The 24,419-nt window shown below is 38.9% G+C and overlaps 1 protein-coding gene and 1 pseudogene across 2 annotated transcripts in view; both read right to left on the bottom strand.

Moving 5' to 3' along the window:
- The window catches only part of DLG2 (discs large MAGUK scaffold protein 2), a 2,044,734-nt gene that overhangs the window by 1,035,401 nt on the left and 984,914 nt on the right, over positions 1-24,419 (bottom strand). The window lies entirely within an intron of this gene.
- LOC125176323 (40S ribosomal protein SA-like) overlaps positions 1,919-24,419 on the bottom strand; it is a 120,513-nt pseudogene continuing 98,012 nt past the window's right edge.

The raw sequence follows: 24,419 nt of genomic DNA, 5'->3' as shown, positions 1-24,419 counted from the left end.
GGTGAGCCAGCCTCAGTGACTCTGGAACATGGAACAGGTGAAGGATCGAGACAGAAGTTATGGCTCTGATCTCATTATCAGTAAGTTCGAGTCAAAGAGAATTATTTGGCAACCAGATACTGTCATAAAAATATTAATTATTTCCTCAGATAAAGTCACTTCATAATACACGCTTGATTATAGTTGTTTAATCTCAAGATAATATAATTTTCTCCTGGGAAGCCATTTTTATACTTAATTTAGGTATTTGAATATGCAATTGAATACACACAATTACAGAATGCTATTGCGTGCTTACTAAACCTTAAGATGTAAGCCCCAAATCAAGAAAAGCTAGAAAGTTTTCTCATTTTCTTGTCCTGGTACCCTGCTGGGAACTCATAGTGTCATCTTTCAGATGAATGGATGCCTATGATGTAGCATACATAAGTATCTATGCTTCATAAGTATTCATTTATTTAATCCTTACAGCAAACTTATGAATTAGTTACTGTTTTATTTACCTCATTTTATAGATAAGAAATTAGAGGCAGAGAAAAATTAAATAAACTGGTGATACAACTAGTGAAGAAGCTAGGATTCATACCTCACTATCCTCATAACCCTTACCTTAATCCTTCACGATAGTGTCTCTCAGATATTATGCATTTCTTATTCTCTGAATCAGGTATTTATACTGAGAATGGTAGATACTCTGGCTCTTTGGCTTAAAAGTCATGTTCTGCAGGGTGCCTGGGTGGCTCAGTCAGTTGAGTATTCAACTTTTGATTGTGGCTCAGGTCATGCTCCTAGGGTTGTGGAATCAAGCCCTGCCTTGGACTCTGCACTAAGCATGGAGCCTGCCTCAGATTCTCTCTCTCCCTCTGCTCCTCTCTCCCAATCATGATCTATTTCTCTTAAAAAATAAAATATAAGTCAGGGTCTGCAAGTTTCCCTTTATCCTTGGTGGGCCATAGAATACAATTGGAAGTATAAAAGGAAATAGCCTAATAATGATATTGCCATTTGCCTGGTCATCCACACACAACACATACAGAAGATGATCCTCCAGCATCTTTCTCTTCTCATGACTTCCAGAGTAAGATCAACTTAATCCAATTAACAGAACATGACACCTAACATCAGAGTCAAAGCCAAAATGACTTCACATTAGACTGCAAGTTCTTTGATGAAAGCAGTGATCCAATAATTGTAGTCATCTCAGTACCCCTATGGCAAGTCTCAGGGATTTACTACATTTTGCCAAATGAATGAGTCTAATGTAAGTTAAATGGATTCTGCTTCAGCAAGGACTCTTGTTCTTTCCATCTCCATTGCCCTTTCCCCATCAGCCCCTTGTTTCCTCTCCCCAGAACGTTACACTTTCCTCTTATTTCCCTTTCCAACTACATTCTTGACTCTCCCCACCTCAACACAGCAACCTTCCTTTCCCTCCTCTCCATTTCCCCCCACCCCACCAACTTACCATTCCATTCTGAATTATTTGTAATTCAGAGTAAGAGTAATATATAACCACTGGGACTTTGTACTTGCTACTTTCCAGATATCTTTGCCATCTCTTCACCTTCAGGGCTCAGTTAAGATGATACCTTCTCCCAGAAGCCTCTTTGATTGATCCACTTCCCCTGACACCTGTGTCCAACCCGACTAGGGTCAGGACGGATAGCGACCTGTGCACACACAGAGTACTTTTTATTTTATAATTTTTGCCTGTTTGTTTGATGGTTCACCTTTACAGATTCAATAAATAAGACTAAATCTTATTGACTGCTGTAATACCTATGTAGGTGCTGAATAAACGTTTGTTAAATAAGCGATAGCCACCTAGTAACTAGTTTTGGTTTTTTTTTTCAATTTTCAGAAACTTTACTTTCTGTCAACCTCATTTCCCTTTTGTTTGCCTCTGCAGAAGAGCAGCTTAAGACCACTCAGTGGTTGCTCCTACTCATTCAGTGGCCTGAGCAATGAAGGCCTCAGACCAGTCTTCACTGGCAGACTGAGCATTCCAGTCTTCAGTAGGAAAATGCTGAATAGGCACAGAGGGCAGCTGCAAGCCTTCAGACCAGTCTGCAACTTCAGGTTAAATAGCAGCGAACTAAAGTAGTCCATTTACCCTCAAATTCCTCCTCAGTCACAGCCTTTTCAGCAGCAGCCTGCTCTTCCTTTTCAATCTCTTCAGGGTCTCCATAGAAGCAGAGATCAAGCATGACCTCCCATGGGAAATGGTGCCACACATGTGGAGAACTTCCTGGGCCAGACTCCACCACATCAGACCCACTGAGTGAGCCCCCTTGTTGTTGCAAGGGATAGAAATGTCTACACAGCACAGAAGAGAGTCTGTGTTACACAGAGTGATGGTAAGCAGGTTAACACAAGATGCCTCTGTGAGAGGCTGGTGGTCAGTCCTGGGGTCAGTAACCACCAGAAGTCTCAGCAACCAGAAGGCTTCCTGGATCCGGTTAGGGAAGGTTCCAGGAGAGAAGTGGCTAGCAATAAGAGTGGCTCTGGGGGCGCCTGGGTGGCTCAGTCGGTTAAGCGGCCAACTTCGGCTCAGGTCATTATCTCGTGGTCCGTGAGTTCGAGCCCGCGTCGGGCTCTGTGCTGACAGCTCAGAGCCTGGAGCCTGTTTCAGATTCTGTGTCTCCCTCTCTGACCCTCCCCCATTCGTGCTCTGTCTCTCTCTGTCTCAAAAATAAACGTTAAAAAAAAATTTAAAAAAAAAGAGTGGCTCTGGTAGCAGCAGCAAACAGCATAGCTCGCTGGCCAATATTCCTCAATGATATGACAATGACATCAGCTAGGTTCTGAATGGCGACAATGGCTGCAGCTGCCACATCAGCAGCTTCTCCCAGGTTCTCTTCCAGATTTATGATGTAGATACTATCACTTTTCCTTTTGTAGCTGTACTGCTCCATTCGGAAGTCAAGGTTGGTGCCATCTAAATCAGTTCCTGATACAAGGAATTTGAGGACATCCTCCTCTTTCATTTGCAGGACATCAAAAGGGTCCAGGCATTGTGGAAGTTTTCCTTTAAGTTATGATGTGAATGCAAAACAACGCCATATGGACCCCTTCCTGGGTAGCGTGGAAAGGTGGTAACTACTTTTCTTATCTGCATTCTCTCCACAAGTCAAGTCATTCAACCAATCACCCCTGGGCACATAGTTAAGCACAACTTCACCATATCACTCACCCTTTGAAGCCCTTTTCTGTGCTCTGGAACAAAACATGGACACTTTGTCATAGTATTGACGCCACTCTTAATCTCTCTCTACATTCCTCTGACTGTACTTCTTTACCCATTTGCATTCCACTAAAATTAGCCAAACAACTTTTTTTTTCTGAAGTCTCACTCATCTTTCTCACTTTCCTGTTTGTGCTCTTGCTTCTGCCTTGAATGATGCTCCTTGAATTATTGGGTGGGAAATATCGTTCTCTTTGTTTGAGATTCTGTTCAAATGTCCACTTTTCTGGTCTCCCCTGATCTTTGCCAAACAGATATAACCTCTATTTATCTTCATTTTACACTTCTCGCATAATGAAGCCATCCATCAGTGAGTTTGTAGCTTTTCTATCCCTGTGTCCTTTTGTTAAGCACTTATAGTGAGTTACTGAGGCACTGTAATAGACACTGAAAATATTTAGAAAGATGAACCACAGTCCCAGCTCCCATGAACTCCCTTTTCAGTAACTGAGAATAACAAATTTAATCAATCTAGGATGTCACTGATGAGACACATTTGATTTTAGAGATGCTAAATATTAAAGAGTGCATCTTAGAATTGATGAAATGCCACATTAAAGTATAGTATACATAGGTTCCCATGGAGGTACATTTAATCTGGCTTTGGGGGTATAAGGGGATAGTTTCCTGGAGAATAGGACACCTGTGATTTATCTTACAAAATGATAAAGCATTAGGCAAAGAAACAGCAAGGGTATTGGCAAAGGAACAGCAGGTTCAAAGTCAGAGAGGAGTGATAACAGAGCAGAACATCTGAAGATATTAAAATGCTGGAAGGCAGGTTCTTACATTGTTTCCTCCAGAGGACTTCATACAGAGCAGAGCCTTAAACAGTTGTCTTAGACAGAAATTAAGTTTATTCTGAGCCATAGAAATATTACCAAAAGGAGATCACCATTTATGTGCTACAGTGTAACTAAGCTTGTCACCTCCCCTTAAAATTTGCAACATGCAACTAACATTTCAAGGAATTTTGCAGAATAAATTGCCTGAGATGTTCAATTCAAAATCTGAAATATAACTGATAAATTTATCATCCATGACAACAGGGTCTGAAAGATGAGACTTCTGTATAGTTTGGACTTTCATAAACTGGTAGACGTGGCAAGGTTAACAGAGGTCAGTTGGTGTACATTCTCTATTCATGGTAAAACAAAACAAAACAAAACAAAACAAAATGAAACAACTTAGCTCTTAAAGCTATGGGCAACTTCTGGCCTCACTTAGTATGTGTCTTGGTCCATTCCATTGTTAGCTACATTTTCATTTTTGTGTGTGTTTTCTTCTTCTTTCTTGTAAAAGTTTCATCAACATGTGAAAAATTAAAAATCCAGGGAAGCTTCTGAAGCATGCCATTCTTTAGCCTAAAATAGCTACCCCTTCCTTAATTTGGATAAGACTTGTTCAGTCTTGAGCAAAGAATAATCTGTAGGTTTATTAGGGGCACTAGCTTCTTGGATTCAATAATAAACAAGACAGACAATATTCCTTCTCTTATGGAGCTTCCCTTCTAGTAGAAGTGACTGACAAAACAAAATTAACAAATAAACAAAACAATTCCAGATTGTTAAGGAAATGAGAAAGTATTCCAAGAGAGCACAAAGGAGAAACCTTATTCAGTAGAGGAGGTCAGTGGACACTTTGTAAAATGATGATGTATGAGTTGAATCCTGAAGAATGACAGAATTCCCACATAAAGAGTTGGGTAGGCTACATTCCAAATGAAAAGGAAGAACAACCATCAAAGCGTCTGAGCTGGGCAAGAACTTAGTGGGCTGTAGGACTGACAGAGCTTTCTGAAGAAAGGCAAGTGTAGTGAAATATGAAGCAGAAAAGGTAGGGCAGACCACGCAGGACCATATAGCCCTCAGAAACTATTTAGGCTCCCAACCTGAGAAAATTAGAGTTCTGATAGAGGATTTCAAGAGGAAAGAGACATGATCTGATTTATATTTAAAAAGCCTACTCTTACACTGTTGGTGGGATTTTAAAATGGTGTAACCACTATGGAAAAATGGTAGTTTCCTCAAAAAATTAAAAATATAACTACCATATGGTCCAGCAATCTCACTTCTGGGCAGATAGCCAAAAGAATTGAAAGCAGGGTCTGGCAGAAAGATTTGCATCTCCAAATTCACAGCAGCATTATGCACAATAGACAAGAGGTGGGAGCAACCCAAATGCCCATGGACAGATGAATGTATGAACACAATGTGAAATGTACATGCAATAGAATAGCACTCAGCCTTAAAAGGAAGGAAATTCTGACACAGGCAAACACGGATGAACTCTGAGGACATTATGCTAAGTGAAATAAGTCAGTCACAACAAGGCAAATTCTGTATGATTTCACTTACATGAAGTATCTAGAATGGCCAATTTCATAAAAACAGAAAGTAGAATGCTGATTCACAGGGACTTCTTCATTACACAGAAAGTTTCTAATTTGCAAGATGAAAAAGTTATGGAGAGCTGTTACACAACAATGTGAATATATCTAACACCACTGAACTGTACATTTAAAACCTGGTTAAGGGGTGCCTGGGTGGCTTAGGTTGTTTAGCATCCAACCTCGGCTCAGGTCATGATCTCACAGTTTGTGGGTTCAAGCCCCTCACTGGGCTCCGTGCTGACTGTGCAGAACCTGCTTGGGCCTCTCTCTTTTTCCCTCTCTCTCTCTGCCCCTCCCCGATTTGTGCTTTCTCTGTCTCTCAAAATAAACTTAAAAAGTAAATAAGTAAATAAATGGTAAAGATGGAAAATTTTATATTACATGTTTTTTTAAAAATTATTATTACCATAAAACTTACACTGGCATCCTATGAAGAATGGATGAGAGCAGTGAGAGGACAAAGGAGAAAGGTCATTTGGGATGCTCTCAGGGGACTCATTCTGGTACCTGGAACAGGCATGTCACAGAGTCTGCAGTGAGCTCTGCCTCCTCACGCTCTACTGTGAGGAACCATCCAAGGCCCACAGACTCCAAGTTCTTACTTGCTTAAGCACAAAAACATTCCAAATGTTCGTGTATATTACTCCTTCAAACTTCCAACACCCTTCCTCAGAAAAGATAAGAAACAACAAAAAAAATGAACTTTAAAATAGTTGGTGATGAAATCCCCTTTCACCTGGGCTCATCTTTTGCCTGGAAGGAAAGAGGAAGAGGTCCAGGTAGCAGGTGGACTTTATGCAATTGTATGTAATTCTCCTTGAGGATTAGTAACTCTATGTCACTCTCCCCTCAAAAATGGCCTTCTGATCGCTTTTAATAAACATGAGCATTGACCAAAAATCAAGTTAGAAATTTTTCTTCCTAATTTTTCTGTTTTGGATCTTAGCAGTAGCCCTCAATGTTTAAAATACATGAGGACAGAAGAGTCCAAACTCCCTAACTTATACTGAGAGGACCTCTACATTCTTAGAAGATAATTATTTTGTATTTTGACAAAAATTACATTTAAAATTCGCTGTGAAGTAATTAATGCATACACAATAATTTATATCAGCTATACAAGCTACAAAGAATAAAAGACTCCCTATAATTATCACCCAGCTTAAGAAGTTGAATATTATCAATATAGTAGAAACCCCAGGTGCCCATCACTACTCATTTCTATCTCCCTCTCTATGGAGGAAACTGTTAAATTTCCTGTTCATGATTCCTTGCTTTTTTCAATGGTCTCACTAACTATCTAGACATGTATCTGGGAGAGTTTTATGTGTCAACTTCAGTAAGCTATAGTATCCATTATTTGTTTCTCTGAAGGAATTTTCTAACAATGGTTATCATCTGCAGGTTTCTCAGATGACACCTCATTTGTGGACTGCTGCTTCAGCTCCTGCCTGAGAGTGTCCAGCCTGCGGGTCTTCCCTCTGGACTTAAGACTTGCCAGTCCCCACAATCACATAAGACAATTCCTTAAAATATATATACCACGTATACTGGTTCTATTTCTCTGGCAGGACATTGAATTGACTGACATAGTATCCCTAAAAAGTGTGTGGTTTTGGAACTCTACCTAAGCTGTTTCATATTGTGGCTTTCTCTCTGCAATTTTGTGAAATTCATTCATGGTGACGTGTGCAGGTAGAGTTCATTTCTTTTTAATTTTGTAGAGTACTGCATTGTATGGTACACCACAACGTACCATTTTCTTGCCAAAGAACATTCATTATATTTTTATTGTTTTCCTTTCTGGAATAACAAAACTATAACAATAATGCTACAGAATTCTTATATATGTTTCTTGGTTCACATATGTATGAATCTCATTACGCATGTGCCTAGGAGTGGAATTTCTGGATCATATAAACATCTTCAATTTTGCTAGATAACCAAATTGTTCCAAAATGGTTGTATCTATCATCAGAAATATACTAATTTATATCCGACCAGTAATAGAAAAGAGCTATGATTATTCCATGTTCTTGGCAAAACTTGGCATTATCAAGGAAAATAACTGTATATAGGTAGATATATATTTGGAAATTGAATCAACATGGCTTACATATACATTATACAAGAGATGAAAGAGGGGTGCCTGGCTGGCTCAGTGGGTTAAGCATCCAACTTCGGGTCAGGTCATGATCTCACAGTTCATGGGTTCAAGCCCCACATCAGGCTGGGCTGTGTGCTGACAGCTCAGAGCCTGAAGCCTGCTTCAGATTCTGTCTCCCTCTCTCTCTGCCCCTCCCTGACTCGTGCTTGCTCTCTTTCTTTCAAATACAATAAACATTTCAAAAAAAATTTTTTAAGAGATGAAAGAGAAAGGAGTCAAGGTTCATTTTCTGATTCTTATTTTTGCAATAATTAATATTCATTCTAAGTGTCATTTTTATCCACTTCTTTTTTATCTCAAATACATGGAATAGAGTTGAACAAATACATTGTTTCACTAACTGATTTGGGTTTGTCTGTTTCTCAGATAAAACATCCTTCATGTGCAGAATCTTCCTTCAGCCACAAGGTGGCAAGCTAAGCATCCTCAATTTAAAGCTCAACGCCTAGGTCTGAGTGTGATTGTTCTTAGAAAGTTTATAAAGCAAGGATTTATACCCTAGTAGATTCTTTATGGATATAATATTCATGTTTCTTACATATTGTAATATATTAATATTTACCCAGTTCTCCCTTCTGTAAAGGAGAAATCAAAAGTCCCTGTTCTTTTTTATTTATTTTAAATAAAACTCAGAACCTGTCACTGCTCCAGGAGCATTCTTATTTGGCTCCCTTTAATCACAGAGGACATTTAAGACTCTTTTGCCTGACATACAAGACCTCCTGGAAACTATCTTGAATCTGCATTTCTAGTTTCATTTCGTCTTATTTCATTTGCACTCCACACACACTCTCTCTCTCTCTCTCTCTCTCTCTCCCATTCTCTGCACATTCCAGCTCTCAAGGTTTAATTCAGCCACACCAAATTTCTCCCACATCTGTGTATTAGGCTGTTCAGATTTCCATGATATGGTGAGGGCTGCTGACTTTGAATGTTCTCCCATTTCTTTTCTATCTATTCAGTTGAAACGCAAACTTGAGTCCCAGTTGCAATACCACCCTACTGAAGATGTCGGGTTTCCTCCAGCTGTTATCCATGACTCCTCTAAGGCCCTAAAACATTTTTATATAGCATTGTCAGAGCCGTCATGTTGTATTATGACATTCTAATCTTTTTGTCTCTCTCTCTCCTCCAATGTTACTTACCAACAAGGAGTCATGATAGATTTTTCTTTGACACTGACCTAGAGATTTACACTATGGCTGGTCAGCTGGTAGGTATCAATGAATGTTAACTAGCTTCCTGAATGAACGAATGAATGAATGAATGAATATGGAATAAAGGTGAATAATTTAACCAACGCATAGTTCCCATCAGTATATACAGTACTTGACACAGAGCTTACATTGTTAGAATTTTTATCTATTGTTACAGTTGTTGTTACTATAATTAAAATCATTTAAAAATAAACACTGAGTTGCTTGTAAATAAGAGGTAGGAGACTTGTTTCTGTCCATGAGGAGGTAAGCCAAGGGGAGCTGGGGAGAGGGCGCAGCTCCGGGCAATGTGTGCATATGTAAATCAGTATAATATACTGATACAATAAAGTAGTCCACTTAATAAATATGATTAAATAAATCATTGGGTTTAGCCACTGGCATGAGAAGTTTCCATAATTCAGCTGACATGTCAAATATTTTTCTCAGCAAACATATTATTGATTTTTCACAAAGGTTATAATTTAACAAGCACATAATATTGATTTTTTAAGGCTCTCAGTCCAGAACTATAAGGATCTCAGTGGAATTATAATTCCTTCTAATTAAAAGCTTCAACATGCAAACATATGCTATAAGGCATTAGACACCATATGCTTCACTGTAATGTGAACTTGCTAACTTCACCTCTTTAGTCCTGTGAATAGAACTCTTTCCTGATCAGTACTTCCTTGCATTTTATTTTCTTGGTTGAGACATTTTTTTTTCTATTTTAATTCAAAATTCATTATATCACTTGTTATTGAGTGTCCACTGGGTGCATAGTAATGGGCTATGCCCTAACATATTGTTTGTGACATGTTCCTTCTATTTATTTTCAGTTATTATTTTGATAAAGGTCTACTGTCTGCCAGATATTATTCTAGGACAAAGAATCTAAGTCTAAAAATATTGATACTGGTAGGCTGGAGGATCTTGTGTACTCGTTGGAAATATTTAAGAAGTTCATCCCAAAAGATATTCCAGAATTCTTTCAGTTATTTTCAGAGAAGAACTATATATATATATATATATATATATTCTCAGCCCCAAATTTGGGAACTTGATGTTTTTTAAGTCAAATCTAGTAGGAAAGCCACATTATATTGATTTTAGCCAACATTCTCAACTGGAGCACGTTAAGTCAGCATATAAATTGCTGTTGACTGTTATTGAATACCCACAGTGTGCTAGGCACTATTAATTCAGCTGAAACTCATTAATTCAAGTGAATAACTAGATCCCCCATTAGGAGGGCTCACATTTTACAAATGACCAAGCAAGAGAAAAACACCCAGCTGAAAGGCAACAGAACTGGCAGGCACTTTCATCATCTGCTGTTAATTGGAAGAAGTAGAACTTAATTTTATTCAGAATAATGCTTCATCATGGCTTTGGAAAGTAATGAAGTCCCAGGGGATCTGAATGGGCTCCTCTAATAAACTTTCCATGAGACATGGTATGTTGGTTGGAGGAGAGGGGTTGCTTAGAAAATGTTAAGGGCTGTGGGGAGGTAGACTCAACTGAATGAAATCTACATTTTTGTACCAAAAACAACAGAAAAATCACAAAGTTACTTTCTCTGGCCATCCATCAACTACTCCCTTTGAGGCTAATTTAGGGATTACACTAATGCAGGGTTGAGAGAAAAAAATGAGGGGTGTGCTGGACCTTGAGTTCCTGATGGAGTACTTGCTGGTCTAAGAGGTCTGGGTGCCTTCCTTTGCTGTGAAGGAAATTCAATAAATTAATATTCTGGAGGTAGAGTTCTCAGCCTTTTTCATATGACTTGCCATTACATTTTCCTAATGATAGGCCATTCCTTACTGGTGTCTTCCTATCATTACATATTCTTTCAACAAATGTTTACTGGCTATTTCTCATGGTCTGGGCACTGTGCTAGATACTAAGAATACAACAATCAACAATATAATTTTATTTCCTTCTCTCATGGAGTTCACTTGCAGTCTGCAGGAAAGCATATATTAAATGCATAAATGACTTCTTAATTATAAACATAATATAAGCTATGAAGAAAAAGTACAATGAAGATCTGGAGTCTATACCAGCGAGTGGCAATACGTATAGTGCAGTAGGTCTGGATGATAATACAAATGATAGCCACCCTTAGCTGATCACCTATTCTGTCCTAGGCACTGTGGTAAGTACTTTGCATTATTTCTTATTTCTGCAATTACTATGTGAGTAAGCATCAAATAGGCTGTCGCAGATGAGACTTTCCTTATGCACTCCATGATGCACTCATCACTGTGCTGGTTGTACCTTGAGGGCTGCCATTTTGTCACCACCTTTTAAGACTCAGTTTAAATGTTACTTTGTCTGTGAAGCCTTGCATCCAGGAAGTCCATGTTCCTTCTGTGCTTTCCAATGCTCTTGGTTTAAACTCTAATATGGTGAAATATAATTGATTTATTTATATATGTGACTCCACCACTGGACTGTAATCTTCATGAGGAAGGACACTAAGTTTTAAGCATTTTATTTATTTGTATATCCCTTGCATCTTGTAAGCTCAGTGCTTGGTATTTATAGGCATTCATTAAATATGTATTGAATAACTGTTGAGTGAAATATAATTTGTGCTACAGTCTACAGCAAGAATGAAACATGTATTAGAAAATATGGATATCATTTCATTTGAATTGCTGAGAAAGTATTTGAAAGGCAAATCATTCATTAATATCTAGGATAGACCATGCACCTGGTACACAATACATATTAATTTGAAGATTTAAAATGGACACTATTTTTTTGCTTCCTAAGTGTTGATGAATACTATAAATGCCAAACAAAATAGCAACTAGGTTTCCATCACGGAGAATCCACTTAGATAATTTAGTTTTACACTTGTTTCTCAATCTTGACTTCTGCTAATCCTAATGGGACAAAATGTCCATTGAAGAAGGTATGCTTTTATAATATCAAGCAATATCTAATATAATGAGTGATCTTGCAGTGGGATCTAAGCCCCCTGTAAGCCATCCTTTGGTTCAACCTCCTGCTTGCAGGAGGATATACTCAGGCCTCATGACTTTCACAGGCTAGACGAAGACTACCATCTAGATCTCCTAAATCCTAAGCTAATGCCAACACTTCCTATAACTGCCTATGTCTCTATCTAATGCCAGGCTCAAGAACAGAAGGAAAAGGAGAGAGAGAGAGAAAAAAGTGTTGCTATCTACTTTTTTTTTTAACATTTTATTTATTTTTGAGAGAGAGAGAGAGAGAGAGAGACAGAGCATGAAATGGGGGAGGAACAGAGAGAGAGGGACACACAGAATCCAAAGCAAACTTCCAGGCTCTGAGCTGTCAGCGCAGAGCTTGACCTAGGGCTGGAATACGTGAATGAACAGTGAGATCACAACCTGAGCTGAAGTTGGACATTTAACCAACTGAGCCACCCAAGAGCCCCTCTACCTGCTTCCTTCTTTGCATTTGGAATACTCATTTGTTTTAGAGGGAGAGTTCAACTTAACTCAAATTCCCAATGCCTACATGAAGCCTTCCAGATTTGCCTCATCTGAAAGGGTTCTCTCCCTCTACATTTTATCACTTGATGCTTAAAACAGTTAGCTTGAAAATCATATCATGGTATTCTGGAATTGCTTGCATCATTTATTTAAATAAGAATCTAAGAGATGTACGCATTATGGCTTACAATTAAATGAATTTTAACGGTAATCTTGTCTTCTATTTTTTGATATTCCTCCAAGCAACTAGAAGAGTTGATGTACCTTGTACATATTATAATGATTCAAAAAAAAAAACCCTTAACATTTATTTCTTAGAAGAAAAAAAATACACCTTTTTTTAAAATCGCAGTCCAACTCCATTTAATTAAGTTTATCTTGAGTAATATTTCTATAAAAATCCATTCACTATTAGGCCACATTTACTCATGCCTAACAAGGTGAATAAAATATAATAGTATCCAACTAAATCCATGTTGAATGAGTAAAGAAAGGATCTGACACCTGTGGTGATTTCAGCCACATCTGACAGTAGGCCTTCACAAAACATAATGATGAATATGGATGATGTAAATGGATGAATGAATCCACACCCACCACACGTCCATACATGCAAGGAACGCTATGCATAATACTATTGTGACTTTTTAATTCTGTTTAAAATATATGTTGATACATATTTTTAAAGCCTGACATTTTTTTAAATACTTCCTCTAACATAATTAGTAAAAAGAAAGAACTGGATGACCTTTTGACAATAATCCCCTGAGTTGGAATAAATCGTGCTTTTCTCCAGAACCTGGTATTTCTGCCATGAGCAGTGGCATTGCAAGCTCAATGAAAGAGTCAAAATGTGTTAGATAGCACAGGGCAAGGTGGCATAGCTGACAGATGGGGTTCAGATGCTATCTCTGTTTCAGGTTGAAGCCGTTAAAAGGCAAGCCTAAAATTAGTTTCATTCTTGTCACTCCTGCAAAGCTGGCTCTTAGTTCCAGAAAGTTTAAGTAAAACAGCTAAATGAACACCAGAATGACTACAGTGACTTACACCTTGTTCCTGGCTTTGCCTCTAAGCAGACATATGATCTCAGTGCAGGTAGTTTTCATTATGTGGTAGACAGATTCCTAACCCAAACATTTTAGGGAACTAGGCCGGAACAGCAGTATTCTGTTGTACCGTGGAGATACACAGGTGTGTCATATTCATTTATGAGAAGCATTGCAGGTATTCTAATATTGTTAATACAGTGATTGTAAATGATTTACTTCAAAAAGGAGAGCAGATGTAAGAGGATATAACATCACATCTCACTCACTTACATCCTGTTGTGTTTGCTTTAAGGGAAGAGAAAGGAGTCCAATTATAGTAAATTCAACTACAATAAAGCACAGCTATTTTACCTAGGTTAGAACAATTGTAAGGTACCTAACTGATGCTGTGATAATAAGAGGTGACTGTAATGCGGTATTTTAAGGGATTTCAGAGAAGCTTAGCTATGTTTACAGGAATGAGTTGCTCTCCATGCCTGCCATAGAAGAACAAATGTGAGAACACTACACAAGAGGCTGGCTAAGTCACTGTTAGCACTGAACTTCAGTGATTTGGATCAGAGTCAAACTTAGGGGACTGGCTTTGCAGATTCCCTGGGGACACTACAAATGTCCCTGAAGGAAGACATCCACCCCCTAAAAAGAGTCCTACCCAAGAGTATACTGTACTGTTCCTTAATTTGATGAGACTGGAGGAGGGCTGATTGGGAGGCAACAGTAAGAAGGAGAACTTGAATAAGCTTAAAATATCTCTTGCTTTAAATATTACCATAAATAGCACCTCCATTTTGTTTTATTCCACATATAATGTGGCTTAATTAATATTTATGTAGATTTTTCTTTAATAAAAGGGAAATTCTCATATAACTATGCTTAATCATGGTTATGAGTCTCAAATTTCCTTAATTGTCAGATGGTTTGGACCAAATATTATCCAGGATCCCTCTTAAGAGTCTCCGATTCCAGGGGCGCCTGGGTGGCGCAGTCGGTTGAGCGTCCGACATCAGCCAGGTCACGATCTCGCGGTCCGTGAGTTCGAGCCTCGCGCCAGGCTCTGGGCTGATGGCTCGGAGCCTGGAGCCTGTTTCCGATTCTGTGTCTCCCTCTCTCTCTGCCCCTCCCCTGTTCATGCTCTGTCTCTCTCTGTCCCAAAAATAAATAACAAATGTTGAAAAAAGAAAAATTAAAAAAAAAAGAGTCTCTGATTCGGTGAGTTTTCTCAAATAGCAGATATGAGTGCCTGGCTACTGCCACCTGGTGGCAGCTACCTGGACTGTAGTTATTAAACCAGGAAGTCCTTCTCTAGGTGTTTGCAGTTTCAAGTCTGTTTAGTGATAATATCATACTGTAATGTGATCAGTTTGTAAATTGAAATAGCCTTGAGAGACAATTCAGTCCATATGCCTTTCTATAAAACATAAAAAAAAATCTAATTTTAAAAACTTCTAGAGATAGATTCTCCGACTTCTCTTGTGTCGCCATTTCTATGTTAAACTTGTTTGAAGTTCTTTGTATTAATCCTAGCTGATTTATTCCCAATGCCTATGTATATGTTTAAAGAATTTCCTTCTGATCTTGAACCCAAAAACAAAACTAAAATGCTCTCTCTCTCTCGCTCTCTCTCTCTCTCTCTCTCTCTCTCTATATATATATATATAGGTGTTAAACTGTTTCCAATAGAACCTTCTGCCATGTAAAATAGTTCCCTTTCCATTAGTACTCCATGCACTCAAAATACTCATAAAATGTCTCCATTAGCTGAAAGCATGGGCTTCAAAAGTAGTACAATGGAGAGTCAGCACAGTTGTAGGGGTTTTGGTGTAAATCTACCAGTTACTTAATGTATAACTCTGTGGAGATTATTTAATTTCACTGAGTCAGTTTCCATTTGTACATGGGGATGAAAATCCCTACCTCCTAGAGCTTATTAGATGAATAAAGTGACTAGAAAATAATAGTGTCTAGTAAATGATAGCTCTGTGGTCACACAGAGCACTATGGATGCCACTGAGGGAAGATTTCCAAATCTGAGGAAAACAGCACAATGCCTGGAACACAGTATGTGATTAGTACATATCTGTTGAAAGAACGAGCAATAATTACTCACATTCAGATGCTAGCTGGGAAGGATCACTTGATAGGATTTGATGCTCTAGATCAAATTCGTATAGGTAGAAGATGGGTTTAATCACAAAACAGGTGATTATGAGAATAGGACCCAGATCATATAACATCCTACTATAAATTATATTTGATTGTACCTACCCCTGTCCACTTCTCCCATGAATTCTTTGAAGGCAGTGGTTATGTTTTAAATATCTTTACAACCTCCTTACGGATTACAGTAGTCCACAAATATGATCTCAGTAAATATTTAATCTAATTTAGTGCTACTGACCCTTAACACAACAGTGTTTCTAGATGAAATTTAACATGATAAAGTAATTGCTTTTCCCTTCTGTATAAGGAAGTAGAATAAGAAGAATAAGTAGAATAAGAAGCTCTTTCTCAGATACATACTATTGGTTTTAATCTTCAGTAAGACTGAATAGCAGTCTAGGGCTCAGGTGTAGGGCACCTGGGTGTCTCAGTTGGTTGAATGTCCGACTCTTGGTTTCAGCTCTGGTTACGACCTCACAGTTGGTGAATTTGAGCCCCAAATTGGGCTCTGCGCTGAAAGCACAGAGCCTTCTTGGAAAATCTCTCTCCCTCTCTCTCTCTGCTCCTCCCTGCTTGTTTGCTCGCTCTCTCTCGCTCTCGCTCTCTCTCAAAAAAAATACACATAAAAAATTAAAATTAAAAAATAAAAGAAACTCACTTGCAAATACCTATATAGTGTGGTCAAAAATGTAAAAAAAAAAAAAAAGCTGGACACACAGAGGATGTAAGGGTTAGGTCAAAAAGTCTCCTTGTCCCCCAAGATTTGAGGTTGTATAAAAAATGGCAGGGGAAATCCTCTGTCACAATGTGACAAATCAAATTATATAAGAGTGTTAAACCAGACTGTGTGGTTTCAGAAAAGCACAGCTGTTTGTAGTCAAGAGGAAGGCCGCCATGCTGCCACAGCTCCTCTAACCTTGTTCCACTTTCAAGTGGATTGCAGGATACATTTTGTAAAAACTGTACTATAAAAAACCCTGATGTAGTCCTTTCCCGGGTCTGCAGAATGAAGAGGGTCAGCTTTACTTAAGTGATTGGCTTCCTGTTTTTCTTAATTATACAAAATGAGGACAATGCAAAACACAGCTGGTGGAAACTCGGATGTTGCTCAAAGCCTGAAACACATCACTACTTTGCGATGAAAAACAGAAAATGCTTGCTAGTGAGGGCAGAGCAGCAGTGACACATTTCCAGGGGCATGCTTACTACGGCTGAAAAACTGATTTCACCTCAGAAAATGAGACAAGGTGAATGTCTAGCTGCGGGGTATAAATGGTACCTCAGACACATGTTATTGAACAGAAGAGGAAGGAAGAATGGGAAAAAAAGCATGAGGGAGGGCAGTGAATAATTGGCTTATGGATCATTATGATTATGCTACCTTGAGGGTGACACAGAATTTCTTCACTATACATGAAAACTCAAACTACCCTAGGCAGTGAGTAAACAAGCTGCAATGTATACAACTAGATAACTAGTCAGTTGTTGAGCATGGCATAGAATGAGCCTTCGTGGGGAGGAGAGGCTGTATTGCTTACACAGGCTTTGGAACAGATACTAGGTACTATTTGACACTAAACGAACTACTCATGTATTTGATGACTCTTTGGTGGATCCCTACTTATCTTTCAAGGCTGAATTCAAGTACTGCTTCCTCTGTGATGTCTTATCTCAACAATCAGGCTGAAATAACACACCTCCATTGCACTTCCTCAGTGTTGGGTAGCACTTACTAGAGGATCAAAATTATTTGTGTATACAACTGTCTTTTTGCTATATTATGAGCTTTTCAAAAGTAGAGTCTATAACTTGATAATTTTTTATTATTCTCCCTGCAATGAGCATCATGCAAGCCCTTAAAAAATAGCTCAATAAATGTTAATTGGATGAATTAATCAAGGAATTAGAGTAAATATATGGTTGAATAAAATATACGTCTTTATGTGTTTGACCGCACTGTTAAAGTGTGCAAATAAACTCAGTTCAACACACCTTTATTTTATCATGCACTTACTGCAGATGTCATGCTTGATATGGTTAGAAGAACGGGTAGCTACTAAACATGAAAGTTGGAATTAAATACTGCATGACTGCTGAAGGTTTGAAGCCCTGAGCTTCAGTGTCATGCAGCCATCAAAAGCCATCCAATTACTAACTCGTATAAAACTTGTTAATTGGCCTGACCTTGGCCAGAGTCATCTCACAATAGCTATTTTCCTCTTCTACCATATTAACAAGACCTTAAAATTTTAGTTGAAGGGCACCAGGGTGGTTCACTAAGTTAAGTGTCCAACTCTTGATTTCGGCTCAGGTCATGATCTCACGGTTTGTGAGTTCGAGCCCCATACCCGGCTCTGTGTTGGCACTGTAAGACCTGTTTGGCGCTCTCTCCCTCTCTCTCTCTCTTCCCCCCCCCCCCACCCCACCCTTCTCCAGCTTTCTTGCTCTCTCACTCTCAAAGTGAATAAACTTTTTAAAAAATTTTAGCTGAATATAAAGAGATAATTTTTTTCTGTAAGAGAGCTCAGACAATCATAGGAAGAAAATAAGCCTTAATGGAACACTGGTCAGTAGTCTAATATGGTGTCGAATGAGGTTTCCTGAGAAAAGAGGTCTTATGCGTTAATTAGGACTTAAAACAAGTCCTAAGGGTTGTGTAATGTTTATTTTTAAAAAGCTGCTCCTATAAAAGTGATGACTCTTTTATGACTCCCTACTTTTCTTTCATAACTGCTTCAGTATAAGGGTCATTACTCATTACTGTTATAGAAGAAGGCTATATTTCACAGCCTCCCTTGCAGCTACATGTGGCCATGGGACAACTTGTGACTGATGGAGCATATACTGAAGTATCTTGTGGCAGTTTCAGAAACACTCCTTAAGATACAGTGTTTATGCACCCTTTCTCAATTCCTTTTTGTCTTGCCATTTTCATTAAAATTGAGGCCATCTATGATAGATCAGCAAGAGAGAACAAGATGGGTCACTAACACTGTGCAGCAGGCTAGCTATGGCCTGAATATTTAGGCTCTTCAGTGAGGGAGAATTAAACTTTTATTCCAGTTAAGCTACTGCTATTTTGGTTTCCCTTCAGTTGGTGGCAGTGCCTAATCCTAACTAAGCATCCATGCTGACTTTTGTGTTCACAACTCAATTATGGATGAGGTGGGGTGCTGGTTAAATGAGTGAATATATGGATGTATGGAAGGATAGACCTTTAAATAAAAATTACTGAAAACTTCACTAGGAGTCCTTCAATATACATTTGTAGAATAAAGATGGGCATAGGTCTTCTACAACTAGGCCCTACCTAACTTTCCAGCCTCCAACTATACCCAGTTACTGATAACCTTCCAACCCAGTCACTTGGCAGCTTCCTCCCTGACACTGATTATGTTGTCTTGTGCCTACTTCTTTTTCTGATTTACTCCTACTTTTTCAAAATCCTGCTCAAGTGTTATCTCCTACAAAAAGGCTCCCCTGATGCCCTTCCCAAGGTGAGGTGCCTCACCTATGCTCACCTATATTACTCAGTGCATACTTTTGACTTAGACCTGATCTCAGTTAATGATAATCATTTATTCTTACCTCTATCTCTTTTCCCTGAATTGTGAGATTCTTGAAATATGGGATTACTGTGCCTTTGTCATCCATGTTTTTTAGTGTCTACGCCAAGGTAGGTACTACATGGCATCACTGGATTTGCTTTCCATTATATGTAAGTTCCTTAATTTCTATTACTTCTTTCTCTGAGGACATCTTTCTTTCCCCTTTCCTCTCCTCCTTATCACCTTAATTCAGAAAATACATTTTGGGTGCCTACTTGGCCAGATACTGGATTAGAAATATATTTTAAAGTTAATTTGTCAAAAATTTCCTCTGCATTTTATTCTATTCTTTTCTGCCAATTTCTTCATAGAGTGAAGTTATCCTCGTGACTCAAAGCTTGAGGACTAGGAAAGGGGGTTGGAGTAAAATCTGTCTTTTGACATTTAAAAGATATGTGCTAAAATTAGAGAATAGTTAGCACTTCTATTTAATAGTGAGATGAGGCCACATACATTTATGAACATTCAAAATAGCCCAGCTCTGTGTCCCTATCGGCTACATAAGCCTACACTAAAAAGCGGAGTACATGGAAAGAAAGGTGAAAGATTGGTTTGTCATAAATACAGAGTAAGCTATGTCTTAGTTGGGGTAGTCTTCTCCTCTTTCTCCTCCTTCCCTCCTTCCTTCTTCTCCTTTCTCTTTCATCATCTGTATTTCTATCTACTCCTCTTCCTTCTGCTTCTCCTTCTGTTCCTCTATCTCTGTTTCTTCCTCCTCTCCTCTTGCATTCAGAAGCAAGCTCAGGCTATATTACACTCACATCACAGGGAAGCATACCAACAGAACTCTTATATGAACTGCTTATGAAAAGACAAGTCTTGTTCTCTACACGACAAGATTCAGCACAACACCCTCCATTCCATCTGTTCACTGAATGTCAAGTGCTCATGTGTAAATCCCTCTTTTCATATGTTATCAATGCCCTTTCCTCACTTATGGGTCACCAGCACACGTTACTTCCATACAGCCTCAAGGGAGCCAACATGTACATGCAACAAGCCTTGGGATTTCAGTTATAGTTAACACATAGAGCCAGAACGACAGACTGAGTGGTGGGGGCATGGGGTGGAAGGAAGGCTTATTTCCAAACATATTCATCACCTCAAGGAACAGAGAGAAAATAAGCATGGAAGGTAAAACACAACTTGTTAAATACACATGTAAACATTTGGGGTTTAATAGTAAGTATTTTTAATTATTATATACTATGTCCCAAACACAGCTCTGTATATATGTCCTCTGCTTTTTCTCAGTTTTACTTATAACTTTTGATGTTAACAGTTATATCCTCATTTTACATAGAGGAAAGTGAGATTTTGAGAAATTAAGGAAAGTCTAGATTTAAATCCATATCTTTTTGAATCTGATGTTGCAAGAGATTGCAAAAATACAACAAATCTTTGCAATACTTTCTATCAAGAGATAAAGACCAGTGGTTGAAAATGGGGTGGCTATGACATGCTTTGGTTAATGGAATGCAGCAAAATGATTTGGCAATAGGCTGAGCTTAGACCTCAAGAGGCCTCACTTCTTCTCACCTTCTTGGGGTACCTGTCACCAGAGCCATATAATCAAACCTGAGCTAGTTTCCTGAAGAATAAGACATTATGTGGGGTGGACATGATCCATCACATTTGAGACACTTTAAGCCCATCAACCCTCAGCTGAGATCAGCCAAGCCTACCCTAGATCAGCAGACCATGTCCCTGAGACTAGACCAAGGGTTAGGTAATTTTAAGAGTTACATTTAAGTTTTAACTACTTAAAATCTTAACTATTTTTAAATATACCTACTGAATAACAAGTTATGCCTGTTTGCAACTGTAGTACTTACATAAAATTAAAAAGTCAGTTGATCTAAAGAAAAGCATTAACAGTAACTCAAGGTGGTATTTAATGTGAAAAAAAAGATTATTATAGAACATATATTACTGATTTTTTAAATATTTATTTTTGAGAGACAGAGAGAGACAGAGAATGAGTGGGGGAGGGGAAGAGAGAGGGAGACACAGCATCCAAAGCAGGCTCCAGGCTCTGAGCTGTCAGCACAGAGACTGATGTGGGGCTTGAACTCACAAACCATGAGATCATGACCTGAGCTGAAGCCAGACATTTAATGGACTGAGCTATCAGGTGCCCCTAAATTACTGATTTTTAAGAGTCACTATACAAATCTATATCGCTTCTTATTGAAAGAAATAAGATCCAAAAGGATGCACCACTAACATTAAAGGTGGGTTGGTAGATCATTAATGATGTTACACTCAAATACTACTGAGGAGAAACGCTACTCTACCTTGAACCACATACATTTAAGACAATCTTTTCCTTAGGTACAACCATTCAGGAAAAGAACCAAATGCCATAGGCACCTAGACTGGACGTACAGACATTCGGTTTTAACAGGAGAATTTTTAACATAAAAGCAAATGTTCAGTCTCTCTGTTGTGATAGAGGAAAATCAGATACAGCAAGAAGGAAAAGCAGTCCACGAATCTGGGTGTTATTACGGCACTGGCCATTTCTCCTAGCATTTCTTCAGTGAAAATGTTAGCTTGCAAGAACGGTTCATCTTCATGTTCCCGGCTGGCAAGCTCTGAGTCACTCACAAAGTTCCTTATGAACAATGGAGAAGGACTATGAAGACTTCTTAACGGCAGCTGTGATGAGAGAATCATAGAATACGATAGCATGGAAGGGGTTTAATCATCTATTCAACCAACTTCTTTATTGCACAGAAAAGGAAGTGAAGATCATGAAGAAGCATAACTTGTTCAGTCATATGGCAAGTCAGCAGAGAGAGTATGGGTGATACAGACCTTGTCTCTCCACTGAACTTTCTCCCATGACTCAGGGCTCTGGCTCCCTCTTTGCGGTTCACTGAGTGAAGCAGAGTGACTGACTTAAGTGTAAACTGGGATTTAGGAAAAGGCAGCTACCTTTCCAAAAACTTCTTTCCTCAACAAGGAGGAAAGAAAAGTATCTACACTTTTACTGCTGTGGAGTTTGTATCTCAGAAATTATGTTACAAGTCACATAATGTTCCCTTAAGCTAATATGTCCCTTAGTAAACAATAACAACAACAAAAACAACAACCTCAAACTGCTTAAACAATAATGGCAAATTAACAAATTAATGTCATTGTTTGTCTGTCTGGTCTCTTCCTTTTTGGACCAGGTTTTATCTAAGTGTGTTCTAATTTTACTACTTTGGGAGCCTGATACCAATTAGACTTTAATATTTTATGTAAAAAGAAACCACAGCCAAGCTAAAGCTCCTTTAAAATCTCTTTGCCTGAGGTTTTAACGTTGACTATAATGATCTTAGGAACATGTTAACACTAATGAATTCATCTGGAAAATGCTTCAGGGTAGCACGTCCTGTACTATGCCCAGTATCATAATGGGAGATCCAGAACTTCATGACACTCTACACTATCTGCCTGTTGGTCATCAGCTCATACCTGCTTCTCTTGGCACCTCAGTCCTGACATGTTCCAACTAGGATGCCCCCATCCTTCTCTGAAATGTGCCTTGCTTCTGTATCCCCTATCTTAGTGACTGGAATCATCATCTCCACATGTGCCCAAGTTGGAAACCTGAGCATCTTCTGATTTTTCTCACTGCTTTCTCTTCCACCTGCACCCAGAATCTACCCAGCTGATCAATTACAATTCTGTCCAACTACACCTTGTTAGTATGTCTGTGAGACTGACCACCCCCATACTGATTCCATCTCTACACGACTTCCCTGGGTAGGCTCATCATCAGCTGTCTCCTCAACACCTGTTACTCTCAGTTGGCAATCCCCTGCTCTAAGCTGGGTTCCTTTCAAGTCGATTTGCCATTTGAGTTAACCAAATCTTGTCAGTGGCTTCACCAACCTTTTATGTCCCACTTCATTCAGGATAAAATCTAAGTTCCTTAGCAGTTGATACAAGCTTCCCTGTGATCTTATTTCTTTTTACATTTTTAGCTTCATCTCCTGTAACTCTTCATGTTATAATACTGGATTACTTACAGTCAGTTGCTTCTGATACACAGGATTCATGTTTATGAACCCCTAAGATCCCCCTCAGGGAGCAGTCACACACTCTCCACACATAACCCACCCCCCCCCCAATTTTTTTCCTTAGTTACTTCCTATTCACCAAAACTCAGTTCAGACAAGCACCTCCAGAAAGCTTTGTACTATCCCCCAACTCCCAGGCTGGGCAAAGTGGACTCAGTATTTCCATATGACTCTGTGCACAAGACCCTTTAACAGCACTTTTCATGTTAAATAGGAAGTATGTGCTTTATCTCACAAACTATACAGGTTTCTTAAGAGAAAGTTGTCTTGAGACAACTTCTGTTACCCTGTATCTGCATACTGTTTTTCATTTCTGGCTAAATAATATAATCATCTGGGAAAACTTAAAAAAAATATCTATGGCCGGGTCCCTATTAACACTATAGACCAATTAGAATCTCAGGGGTAGAGCAAGATATACTCCTTGCCTCAGGACCTTTACAGTGGCTGTGCCCTCTGCCTGAAGGGCTGTTCTAACATGGCTCACTCCGCTCCCTGTTCAAATCTTTTTCTCAGATAGCATTTTCTCAATAAGGCCTACTTTGATCTATTTAAACGTGATAGCACTTTCCCCCCACACTCTCCAATCCCTTTTTTACTTCTGAGAGAGAGGGAGAGAGGGCAGGCAAGCAGGGGAGAGGCAGAGAGAGAGGGAGACACAAAATCCGAAGCAGGCTCCAGGCTGCAAGCTGTCAGTCAGCACAGAGCCCTACACAAGGTTCAAACTCACACACCGCGAGATCATGACCTGAGCCAAAGTCGGACACTTAACCAACTGAGCCACCCAGGCACTCCTCCAATCCCCTTATTAATAGCACATATAATTCTATAATGGTATACAATCCACTGTTTGACTACAGTTGTTGTTTATCGTCTGCCTCCCTAAGTGTAAGGGTCATCTATTTTGTTCACTAATGTCGCATCAGTGCCTGGCTCATAGTAGGTGTTTGTATGTATGTATGTATCTATCTATCTATCTAATAGATGAATGATTGGATTCTTTTTGCCATGTATGGTTTAGTGGAAAGAGATGTTTATG

This window comes from Prionailurus viverrinus, chromosome D1 (assembly GCF_022837055.1).
Source record: "Prionailurus viverrinus isolate Anna chromosome D1, UM_Priviv_1.0, whole genome shotgun sequence".
NCBI classification, from domain to species: domain Eukaryota; kingdom Metazoa; phylum Chordata; class Mammalia; order Carnivora; family Felidae; genus Prionailurus; species Prionailurus viverrinus.
This window is presented reverse-complemented; position numbering and strand designations above follow the sequence as displayed.